The sequence below is a fragment of the Microcaecilia unicolor genome, chromosome 7 (assembly GCF_901765095.1).
Source record: "Microcaecilia unicolor chromosome 7, aMicUni1.1, whole genome shotgun sequence".
NCBI lineage: Eukaryota > Metazoa > Chordata > Amphibia > Gymnophiona > Siphonopidae > Microcaecilia > Microcaecilia unicolor.
The window spans coordinates 200,253,858-200,266,630 of NC_044037.1; positions in this window are offsets into that span (position 1 = coordinate 200,253,858).

Sequence of the window (12,773 nt, forward strand, 5' to 3'; positions counted from 1 at the left end):
AAAGGTCTTACGTTCTTGTATGGTTTTAAAGTTACCTTTGAGGATTCTCACTGTGAAGTCACAGTGAGAATCATCAACAATGACACCTAAAAAGCAGCTGTCCCAGCACAGACCCCTGGGGAACCCCACTAGCTACCTTTCTCCTTTGAGAATATTGACCATTCAACTCTTCTCTGTTTTCTACCTTTTAGCCAGTTTTTAATCCACAATAGGATGTTACCTCCTATCCCATGACTTTCTAATTTCCTCAGGAGGCTTTCATGTGGTACTTTGTCAAAGCCTTTTGAAAATCCAGATACTTAGTATTGACTGGCTTATCTTTATCCACTTGTTTATTCACCCCTTCAAAGAGTATTTACTAAATCCATGTTTGCTTTGTCTCATTAATGCATGCTTATGTATATACTCTGTAATTTTGTTCTTTTTAATAGTCTTTACCATTTTGCCCACACTGATGTCAGGCTCATCAGTCTGTAATTTCCTGAATCACCTCTGGAATCTTTTTAAAAATTGGTGTTACATTGGCCACTCTTCAATCTTCTAGTACCAGGGCCGGTCTTAGGCAGAGGCGACCAAGGCGACCGCATAGGGCCCCGTGCCTAAGGGGGCCCCGCGCAGCGCCTCAACTCTGCCTTGCTCGTGCCTCCACTCCGACCTCCACCGTTGCTCGCCTTAGTCGCCTGAGATGATCCCCATTCCCGCGGCTCGGCCACTCCGCTCCCGCCACCACCGGTGCAGCATCCACCCCCGGCTTGGGCCCGCTACTAATTGTAGTGGACTTGAACTGAATAATTTCTGGGGAGGGGAGGTTTCATGATAGCATTGTGCTTATTATTTCAATCAGTTTTTTTTGTACAAGTTTAGCTTCATTTGTCTTTATTTGAAATTTCGTAAATAAAAAAATGTTCTAAAAATGGAATAGTCTTATCAATGGGGTGGAGCTAGGGTGGGGGCGGAGCTAGGGTGGGGCTAGTGTAGGCGGGGCTATGATGGGGCCCCACCAAATTGGTCTGCATAGGGCCCCGCACTTGCTAAGACCGGCCCTGTCTAGTACCATGCTGGATTTTAAAGATACATTACATATTACTAACAAGATCTCTTCAAGTTCATTTTTCAATTCTATCAATGCTCTGGGATGTATACGATCCAGTCCAGGTGATTTGCTACTCTTTAATTTATCAAATTGCCCCATTACATCTTCCAGGTTTACAGAGATTTGTTTCAGTTTCTCTGACTCATTAGCATTGAATACCATTTCTGGCACTGGTATCTCTTCCACTTCTTCCTCAGTGAAGACTGAAGCAAAGAATTAATTTATTCTCTCTGCTATGGCATTGTCTTCCCCGAGTGCTCCTTTTATCCCTCGGTCATTTAGTGGTCCAACTGATTTTTTTTTACTGGCTTCTTGCTTCTAATATACCTAAAAGGGTTTTTCATGTGTTTTTGCCTCCAGCACAATCTTCTTTTCAAGGTCTCTCTGCCTTCCAGCTCTTTGCATTTGACTTGCCATTCCTTAATGTCAGGAAGTATTTTTTCATGGAGAGAGTGGTGGATGCTTGGAATGCCCTCCCATGGGAGGTGGTGGAGAGGAAAATGGTAACGGAATTCAAACATGCGTGGAATAAACATAAAGGAATCCTGTTCTGAGGGAATGGATCCTCAGAAGCTTAGCTGAGATTGGGTGGCATAGCCGGTGGTGGGAGGCGGGGCTGGTGGTTGGGAAGCGGGGATAGTGCTGGGCAGACTTATACAGTCTGTGCCAGAGCCGATGGTGGGAAGTGGGGCTGGTGGTTGGGAGGCAGGGATAGTGCTGGGCAGACTTATACGGTCTGTACCCTGAAAATGAGAGATACAAATCAAGGTAAGGTATACACAAAAAATAGCACATATGAGTTTATCTTGTTGGGCAGACTGGATGGACCTTGCAGATCTTTTTCTGCTGTCATCTACTATGTTACTATCACTATGATACTATGTTATGCTGTTATCTATTACTTTCAGTCAGATCCTTCTTCCATTTTTTGAAGGATTTTCTTGTAGCTCTAATAGCTTCCTTCACCTCACTTTTTAACCACGATGGCTGTTGTTTGGCCTTTCTTCCTCCTTTAATGCATGGAATATATCTGGTCTGGGCTTCCAGGATGGTATTTTTCAATAGCATCCATGCCTGATGTAAATTTCTGACCTTAGCAGCTGCTCCTCTAAGTTGTTTTCTTTTGACTATTCTCCTCATTTTATCATACTCTCCTTTTTTAAAGTTAAATGCTAATGTATTGGATTTCCTGTGTGTATTTACTCCAGATATTATATCAGATCTGACCATGTTATGATCATTGTTATCAACTGGACCCAGCACCATTACTTCCTACACTAGATCATGTGCTCCACTAAGGACTAGGACTAGAATTGTTCCCCCTCTTGTTGGTTCCTGAACCAGCTGTTCCATAAAGCAGTCCTTGATTTCATCAAGGAATTTTACCTCCCTAGCATGCCCTGATGTTATATTTACCCAGTCAATATCAGGGTAATTGAAATCATCCATTATTATTGCGTTCCCCAGTTTCTTTGTACCCCTAATATCTGATAAAATTTCTGCATCTGTCTGTTCATTTTGGCCAGTAGCTGCCCCCTCCACTTGGGCTCCCACCACCCCCTCCACTTGAGCTGCCATCCCCTGCCCCCTTACCTTCCTCTGTCTGCTCCTCCCTTAGTCTGCCACTCTCCTGCTCCTGTGTGCCGGGACCCAGGTTATTGTGTTAATGCAATCACCCAGGGAGAGACATAGGAAGGGAGCATAAACTTCTGCCTGCCTCCGGAAGCCTTGCTGGCACCTGACCCCCCTTGGAGTCCGAACCCAGGGAATCTTGCCCCCCCTGCCCCCCCCCTATTGGTGGTCCTGCCTATCACTATCCTTTTCCCCTTTATATATGGCTATAAGGCTTCCAATATGTGTTTTGTGTCCTGCAGAATTTTTAGTCTCTTTGATTTCAAGGCCCTCCTTAAGGTAATGCTACCCCTCCATCTATTTGATCCACCCTATCACTGCGATATAACTTGTACCCTAGTATGACAGTGTCCCATTGGTTATCTTCCTTCCACCAGGTCTCAGAAATGCCTATTTTTTATCTATTTTTTTCATTCAGTGCAAAATATTCTAACTCTCCACCTTATTACTTATGCTTCTGGCATTTGCATACAGACATTTCAAACAATGTTTGTTGTTCCTATTTACAAGTTGGTCAGCAGTCGATAGTAATAATTTGCAATCTTTAAAATCTGTCTGCAAGACACGTTGTCTACTATGGTCTCTATTGCAACCTTACTATTGGGATGCCCAATCTTTCCTGTTCTGGCAATATCTTTTAAAGATACCTTGTTCTGAATCATGCGCTTCTGAATGACTGTAGGTCTCTCCTCCCATTTTCTAGTTTAAAAGCCTTTCTATCTTCTTTTTAAATGTTGATGCCAGCAGCCTTCCACCCTGGTTATGGTGGAGCCCATCTTTCTGGTATAGGCTCTCCTTTCCCCAGAATATTGCATAATTCCTAACAGCTATAAAATTCTCCTTCCTGCACCATTGCTTCATCCATGCATGGAGACTCCGGAGCTCTGTCTGTCTCTTGGATGGAACAGGGAGTACTTCTGAAAATGCTACGCTGGAGAGTGTGGGTTTCAGCTTTCTACTTAAGAACCTACATTTTGGCTTCTAGAATCTCTCTCCCACACTATGTCATTAGTACCCATGTGTACCAAGGCAGCAGGCTCCTCCCCAGCACAGTCTAAAATCTTATCTAAGTGATATGTGAGGTCTGCCACCTTCCCATCAGGCAGACAAGTGACCAAGCGATTCTCATGCCCACCAGCCACCAAGCTGTCTAGATGCTTAATGATCAAATCTCCAACTTCAACTGCCATCCTAACCCTTTCCTCCTGGGCAGAAGCCCCTGGATACAGATTATCAGTGTGAGAGGATGTTACATCCCCTGGAGGGCAGGTCCTGTCTACAGAATCACTTCCTGCCTCTCCACAGAGATGCTATTCATTCAGGAGACCTTTGTCCTACATGGCAGCAGAGATGAGGTGGGACTTCTCTACTATGGCCCCTGTAGAAATTAAGATGTTCATTTCATTAAACAGGTGGAAGTAATGGACACTGAAATGGACTTCATTGTATGGAAATGTTTTACTTATCACAATATTCCCTACAGGGTTGCACAGTGCTACCTGAGAATCTTGTAAAGACTTAGGGGTCCTTTTACAAAGGCATGCTGAAAAATGGCCTGTGGTAGTGTAGGCATGGGTTTGGGCGCGTGCAGTTCCATTTTTCAGCGCGCCTGCAAAAAATGCCCCTTTTTTGCCGAAAATGGATGTACGGCAAAATCAAAATCACTGCGCATCCATTTTGGGTCTGAGACCTTACCATCAGCCATAGACCTAGCGGTAATGACATATACGTGTCAGGCACTTGGTGTGTGTCCGCTACACACACCAGAAAATAAAAAATATTTTTCAGACATGCGTAGCGGACACACGCCAAAATTGAAATTACTGCAAGGGCCACGCAGTAACTGGGCGGTAATTCCAATGTGGCATGCATTGGGCATGCATAGGCGCCTATGCGGCTTAGTAAAAGAGGCCCTCAGTAATAGGAAAGACTTTGGTGGGCCTGCTCTATGAACCCTACTGTCACCAGAGAGAAAAACTTAATTGGTCCCTCTGAAAGTGCAAAGCTGTAATCTGTATTGCTCAATATCCATACTGCTTAATGCAACACTTGGAGATATGATTGAGTCTATGTAAACACTAGTAAGTTTATAAGTTCAACATATAACGTAATCAGTCAATTATGCACAAACAAGGAAAGCCCTAAAGTACACCAGGTTTTATAAGAAAAGAAGAAAAGGTTTGTTTGTGCTTTTTTTTTTTAAAGGAAGAATTAGATTTCATTTCTGGTGCAGCTAAAAGGAACATGACTAAGAGAAAAAGAATCTGTTATGTCACAGACATATCTCATACCTGTGCATACCATATCCAGTCAGAAAGATTACCACAAAGATATTTGTAAGTTGCAGCACTTCTACTGTGCACATGATAAATGCAGGGCTGAAGTTTGTACAAAGGTTTCCTAATGGACAATTTTACCTATTACATCACCTCAAAAATGGGGAAAACCATTTAGCAGTATCATGTGCTATTAAGGTCCAAGGTACTAATAGAACTAAGCATTCCAAAAGAGAGAGGTAAATGCAACTTTAGTCTCCCACTGACACTCATTGTGACCTTGGACAAATCACTACATCAACTATTGTCTCAGGTACAATTCAGCTTGCAATCCCCCCTTAGGCAGGGAAATAAGGAGTCCTTTTACAAAAGTGTGGTAAAAAAATGGCCTTAGTGTGTCCTTATGCAGTTCTTCCTGCATGCTAAGGCCATTTTATTGTAGCTGTAAAATGGCATATTTAAAACTTTTTATATCAATGGCCATGTGCTAATGCTAAATCAGTATATGGGGTTCTCCTTCTAAATGTTAACACACAATGTTACTGGAGGAAAAGCCCCGAGAAGCTCCTAGACTTCTAAAATGTCTTACAGGAGCAGGACTTCTTCATCATCAGCAAAAACCTCCATAAAGCAACTTTATGCTATCAAAAGTGATTAGCTTAGCTTAGATCGCCTGGTCTCTTTCCTTCTTCCCAGGGCCCCGACCGTGATCAACGGTGGCCAGCGTTTTGAATCAGGATCACAAGCCAGAGGGATCTACGGTGGGGGGGGGGGGGGGGGGGATCTATACTTATGGCTATGATTTCTGAACATATGGTATCAATAAAGGACAAACTTTTAAATGCCCAGTTGGGTATACATGCTAATCTCAACTTTGTTAGATGTTTCAGACATATCCATCTATTTATTCCCATGATATAACTAAATTCTATTATTCTGTCTCACTGTATTTTCAAATGTAAGCCACACTGAATCCGAAGCTTTCTCCCTCTTGTGCAGCACCGGCAATTCACAGTCAGCGTTCTGCCAGCATCGGGGCCTCTCTCTCCTCAGGCGCGTCCCACCTCTGTGGAAAACAGGAAGTTGCAATAGAGTAGGCTGGATGCGCCTGAGGAGAGAGAGGCCCCAACGCTGGCAGAACGCTGACTGTGAATCGCCGGTGCTGCGCAGGAGGGAAAAAGCTTCAGGGAAGTAAAAAGTGACCACGTGGACAGGAGCGACGGGCAGAAGAGACTGGAAAAGATTAAAGACTTGGGAGGGAGGGAGCAGAAAAAAATATTTATTGGCATGAGGCGCATAGGCGCCATTTTTTCTAAACAGCTGTTTGGGGGAGCGACTGCTTCCCCTGCGCCCCACCTAGCTATGCCACTGTCTGCTGCCCCAGCTCCACCTCCATGACCCCGGCTTGGCTCTGCTCTTCCCACCCCACCTCCCCCCAGTCTGACATCTCCCCCTTCCTTCCTTCCTTCCCCCAATTTACCTTCTTTCCTGGCTTTCCAAAAGTCGGGGCGGCAGTGGATCCTATACGCTGCCCTGCCTCCGGTCCCAGCCCCTTCTCTCTACTGCAACCCACCCTACCTCCGAGGAAACTGGAAATACGTCAGGGCGGTGGGCCATAAGAGAGAAGGGGTTGGCAGCAATGCTGCATATGGGAACTGCTGCCGCCCTGACTTTTGGAAAGCAAGAAAAGAAGGTAAATTCGGGGAAGGAAGGAAGGGGTGATGCCAGAGTGCGGCGGGCGTGGGGGTGGATGCATCTCCAACAGAGTGCCGCCTGAGGCCCCCACCTCAAGTGACCTAATGGTAGGGCCACCACTGGATATATTCCAAATGTTATTGAAATTGGCCAAGTTTTGACAGAATTATGCAGAATACAAGCTTTGTATAGGTTTTTAAATTTTTTTCTGAAACACAGAGCCAGATTCAGTAACTGTCATTCAAAATTCAGCACGGAAAAAAAATGCCACTGAATGGTATTCTATAACAGGTGTTCTGGGATTGGCACCCTTTATAGAATAGCACTAGTGCTGGGATCCACACCCAACTTTGTATTTGAGGAGTTGCACCAATTGAAACCAGGTATAAATCCTGGTGCGCAAGTTGCACGTGTATCCACACTATTTTAAGGGCGCACCCATGACCCATCCATGCTCCTCCTATGGCCATGCCCCCTTTGCAGATCAGCACAGAAACACTTACGCACTATTCTATAAATCAGTGTATATGTGTGCTTTTGTATGGAACTGCCGTTTCTGCCCTGTTTCAGTGCCTTGCATCTGTTAGGTTGATTATCTGCACTGAAACTTTGGCACAGAACTAACATCTAGCATTCAGCACTATAGAACTCCCCTGACAGTAAATGATAACACCTTGGCACCCAGGTCTTATTATAGAATACTAGTGAGACTCAGTATCAACACGCTTAACATTTAGGCACCCCCCCAGTTACACCGGCCATTGACCTGGTTTAACTGCGGGGCATCTAAATGCAACTGGAATGTGCATTACTTACAGTATTCTGTAAGCTATGTGTGTAACTGGGAGACACATCCATGTCCTGCCCATGTATTTGGCGCCCCTCCTTCCAGCTACACCCTAAGGCAGTTATTTGCACCCTTATAGAAAAGCACTTATGGTGCTTACATGCATGCATGCTGCTTTTCTGTGCACTTATGCACACAAAGAGGCTGTGTAAACATGGTCACCTAATTATAGAATTATCTTTAATATGGATGTAGCTGGTACTTTCAAAGCTATGAACATTATTTCCCAAGGAAAAGTACCCATATAAAAAAAAATACTGTGTAGTGAAAGGTAAGTACATACTTTCATTTTAAGAATTGGGGTAAAGTCAGCAGGCGCTTCCTGCTTGAAGACATATGATGCCAATTGTACAGTTGTGTCTCGGGATATAATGCTTCAGCTTCATCTCCACTTAAAAGTGACCCAACTCATAACTCTTTGGCTGGAGATCAGTAACCAATTTAACAAACACAGGCAACTCCACTGTTCTTATAGGCTGTTTTCCTTGAACAGCAAAATTTTAGATGAGATGATCCACCGTTTAATCCTGTTCCTGGTTTTGCTGTTTTGTTTGGTTTACATCTTGCTTTTGCATTTACTTTTAACTGTAAGCATCAGATGTAGCTGAGTAAAAGTAGTAAAATTGGTGAAATTATTTTTTCAGTAAAAGTAACAAATGTTATCCTGTTCTTCTTTACAAGTAAGTATCAAAACTTTCACTTAAGTACAGTAATTAGTTACATTTACTTAGGGCTTCTTTTACAAAGCTGTGCTACCAATTCCCTTGCTGCAAATGAGAGGAAGCCCATAGGAATTGAATGGGCTTCCTCTCATTTGCCCCACCAAGAATCAGTAGCGTGGCTTTGTAAAAGAAGCCATTAGGGGCCCTTTTACAGGACAGTGGTAAGACCAACACAGGCTTACTGCTCGCTCTTCTGGTACTACTGCTGGCTCAACGCAGCTGCCAGTGGTAGTCCTCTCCCGAGCATGCGCCATTTCCAGGGGAAAAAGAAACCCCCCCCGGAAATAGCTTGTGCAGCGGTAACCCGGCGGTAATCGGGTATTGCCGTGTGCTGCCTGGTTAATGCTAGGTTAGCGCAGGAACCCTTATCGCCACCTCAATGGGTGGCAGTAAGGGCCCCCCGCCACATGGCCATGCGGTAAGAGTTTTCATACCGCATAGCCATGTGTGTCTGGAGTATTTTTATCCGCTGTGGTAAAAAAGACCCTGGCGTGTGGGAAAAACAGCCCCCGCCACTAGTGTAGGGCCCTGTTTCCTGCAGCTTGGTGAAAGGACCCCTTAGTTATTACACAACACTGAGAGCCACCCCTGAGACTTAAAACCCAAAAAGAGGAATTTTTGTAGATTCAGTACTTTGGTGAATTATGACTGCTTGATTCACTTGTTTCTGATGCTCCTTCCATTTGCATTTCTTAATGTTTCTGGATTTCTGAGGTTGGTTAATATTTTCTGTTTAGTAATTTACTTTTGCACATTTTAATTATGTTTGGAAAGGGAAATATTTCTGTAGCAAGAATTTTCTTGAGATGTTATTGGAAAAGTTATAAATATAAAATAAAAATGTAGGTCATTGAAATAAGAATTGGGGGGGGGGGGGGGAGGGAGTTGAGAACAAAAAAATGTCCAAAAAAAATCACAAGGCGGCAGAAGGACATTTGATTTCTCAAAAAGGACCAATTGTGATTTTTGACACCCCTATTTTAGATGTTTTGCTCCACAGCTTGTCCAAATTTCAAGGGGGCATGTTAAGGGCATGTTTTGGGTGGGATATTGGTGGCACCAAAATATAGACATTTTTCTTCAATAATGGAACAAAATGAAAAACATCTAGGGTGAAAATTAAGACATTTTGACTAGATTTGTTTCAATCATGATTATGTGATGAAAAGGTACCTTAAATGATCAGTGGCGCGATTAAGGCCTAAAACTCCCCAGTAGTCACTGATCCCCTCCCAGCCCCCTAAGCTGTGATAGTGATAGTACATACCAGGCTGTATGGTAGCTTCAGAAGTAATGGTCATTCCTATCAGAGCAGAAAGCAGGTCCTTGGAATAGCCTAATGGTCAGTGCAGTGGACTGTAGAGAAGGGAACCCAGGCCCATATCCCACTCTAACTAGTACACTTATGGTGGAATTTGTGAGTCCTCCAAACCCTCCAAAAACCTACTGTACTGACATATAGGTGACACTTTCAGGCATAAAGGTTATTGTAGTGGTGTACAGTTGGGTACAGAAGGTTTTTGGTGGGTTTTGGAAAGCTGACCATAAAATATAAGGGGGTAATGGTGAGATTTATACCTGGGACCCTTTATGTGAAGTCCACTGCAGTGCCTCCTAGGGTGCCCCACTGCTTTGCTGGGGCATCTGTTTGGCCAATCTACTTAGAATACTGCCCCCTCCCATATATCCCAATGACTTGTTTTTGTGTGTTTTTTTTCATTGGACAAGTTTTTTTTTTCAATAAAGGTCCTTAAAGATAGATGCACTGAGGACAAAAACATTAGCAAATGGCCATTTTCAAAACAAAAGGTTTGATGTTTTTCTGGTTTGAAAATGGTCGTGTTTGCTACTGTGTTTTTGGATGTTTTTTTTTCAAAATGTCCAAAATCAAATTTTTTTTGTTACATTTGTACCCTGCGCTTTCCCACTCATGGCAGGCTCAATGTGGCTTACATGGGGCAATGGAGGGTTAAGTGACTTGCCCAGAGTCACAAGGAGCTGCCTGTGCAGGGAATCAAACTCAGTTCCTCAGGACCACCCTAACCACTAGGCCACTCCTCCACTCAAGTTCCAATCATTTTTATTGAGAATTTCTTTTATAAGAACAGTTACAATATACAACAAACAACTAAATGTATAGAGAACATAACAAATGGTATAATAATAAGAATGTAGATATATACAAGATGTTGTATTTCAGTAATTATATAACCAAAGGTATGATACAGTGTTAAAAGAAATAATATATGATAATGAAAAAGAAGATTTGGAGAGTACTATAATAAGTGGTCAGTGATAGAGAAGTCCAATAATATTGCACATGTGCAGAAATTACTGTGTAATGGAAATAAATATGAAACAGAATAAAGTATAATGCTGGAACCATCTATGTGCAATCATTAGAGCACAAATGTTTAATTGGCTCCCATATTTTAAGGAAGTGGTCATAGTGATTCAATCTTTCAGCAATTTTACTTTCATACTTGTGAATAAGACTCACAGTATTCCACCAAAAGGAGAATGATACTTTGGTATTGTCTTTCCATTCTGAGAGTATTGTTTTAATAGCTATAGCCAATAAAATATCTAAGAGGTTATTCTGAGTTTGGGATATAGAAAACTGACAACTAAGGGATCTAAAAATGATAATTTGAAAATTTAGGGTGGTATGAATATTTAGTAGTATTGATATTCTATCCCACACCTGATTTCAAAATAATTGTGGATTAGGACAAGAATACAACATGTGGTTCAATGAACCTATCTGAGAGTTGCATGACCAACAAAGGTTAGATGAAGTACCATCTAGACTTGTTAATCTTGCAGGTGTCCAAGGGGCTCTTTTACTAAAGCTTAGCTCGAGTTATCTGCAGCAGGGCCTATTTTATTCCTATGGGCCCTGCTGCAGATAACTCAAGCTAAGCTTTAGTAAAAGACCCCCCCCCCCCCCCCCCCCCCCACACACACACACACAAATTACTCTATGCATGAGAAAATAAAGGGATTGCAAAACTGGTGCTGATGCTAAAGGTCTACTAATTTTGGACCAGAAATCAGACCATTGTTGATTAGATAAGGTAATTGATAATTCATTGGACTATAACTTCTGCAGTTTTGTAGAGGAAGCATTGCCCTTTACTGTCTCAGCAAAAGTACCATAAATATCTGGAGAGTTATCCAAAAGATTAGAAAGACAGAAATGAGTTTATTGCTGACCTAAGCTGAAGATAGCAAAAAATTTGAGTGTTGGGGAGGGAGAATTTAGAATGTAGAGATGTAAATGATGACAGGTGATTATCTTCCATTATCCCCAAAAGAGTGGATTCCAGCGGATATCCATGAATGCTAGAATATAGGGGAGTTGTTAATTTTGAGCTTGGAATGTTCCCATATGGAGGTAAATTTGGACTGATATATAGAATATTTTTGAGTAGCATCTAGTCCAAAATCAATTTAGATATACCGAAAATGGTCCTCTGTGTCTTATTTCTAGTGATTTCATACAGGATAAATTAAACAGTAAGGGGATCTTTTACTCAGGTGTGCTGGTGTTTTTAGCACGCGTTAAAAATAGGTGTGCGCTAAATGCTAAAGATGCCGATGTATTCCTATGGGCATCTTTAGCGTTTAGTATGCACCTATTTTAAATGCGCACTAAAAACACCAGTGCACCTCAGTAAAAGACCCCAAAGAGAACAAGTTTGAAACCTGTGAGAAGTACAGCTATTCCTCAAAGTCTCAGGGGTCCTTTTACTAAGGTGCAATGAAAAATGGCCTGCGGTAGTGTAGATGCATGTTTTGGGCACATGCAGAATTATTTTTCAGCGCACCTACACAAAATGCCTTTTTAAAATGTTTGCCAAAAATGGATGTGCGGCAAAATGAAAACTGCTGCACGTCCATTTTGGGTCTGAGACCTTACTGCCAGCCATTGACCTAGCAGTAATGTCTCATGCGGTGACCAGGCTGTAATGACCTGTGTGCGTCAAATGCCATTTGGTGCATGACTGATATGAACGCCAAAAATGAAATTACTGCAAGAACCATGCATTAGCCGGGCGGTAACTCCATTCTGGCACGCGTTGGGCGCACGTAGGCACTTACGTGGCTTAGTAAAAGGGCCCCTCAATCTTTGTCACAGAAATGAAAGCTAGTGAGGAAATTAAATCTTATGTGAGGAGCCAGGGTACAGATTGAAGAACATAATGACTTCTGTCAAGAAGTACAAACTCCTGCCCAGTTCAGTGGATTGTTCCAGGAACTACGGGAAGAGAAAGGCTGAACACCATGCAGCAGCAATTATGTGCTAACCTGATTCTTCTGATGTGAATACTGTGTATGACATTCTCGACCTTTAGTCCAATGTACCGTAGTACTGATAATGAATTTATAAGTCTGAGGGCTGGCAAACAAATTGAGCAAAGTATTTTTGGTTGCCCCAAGCAATTAGGTAAACACTGTTCTGTAAGTACACAGTCACTTAACTACTTAAATATGATAAGAGCTCA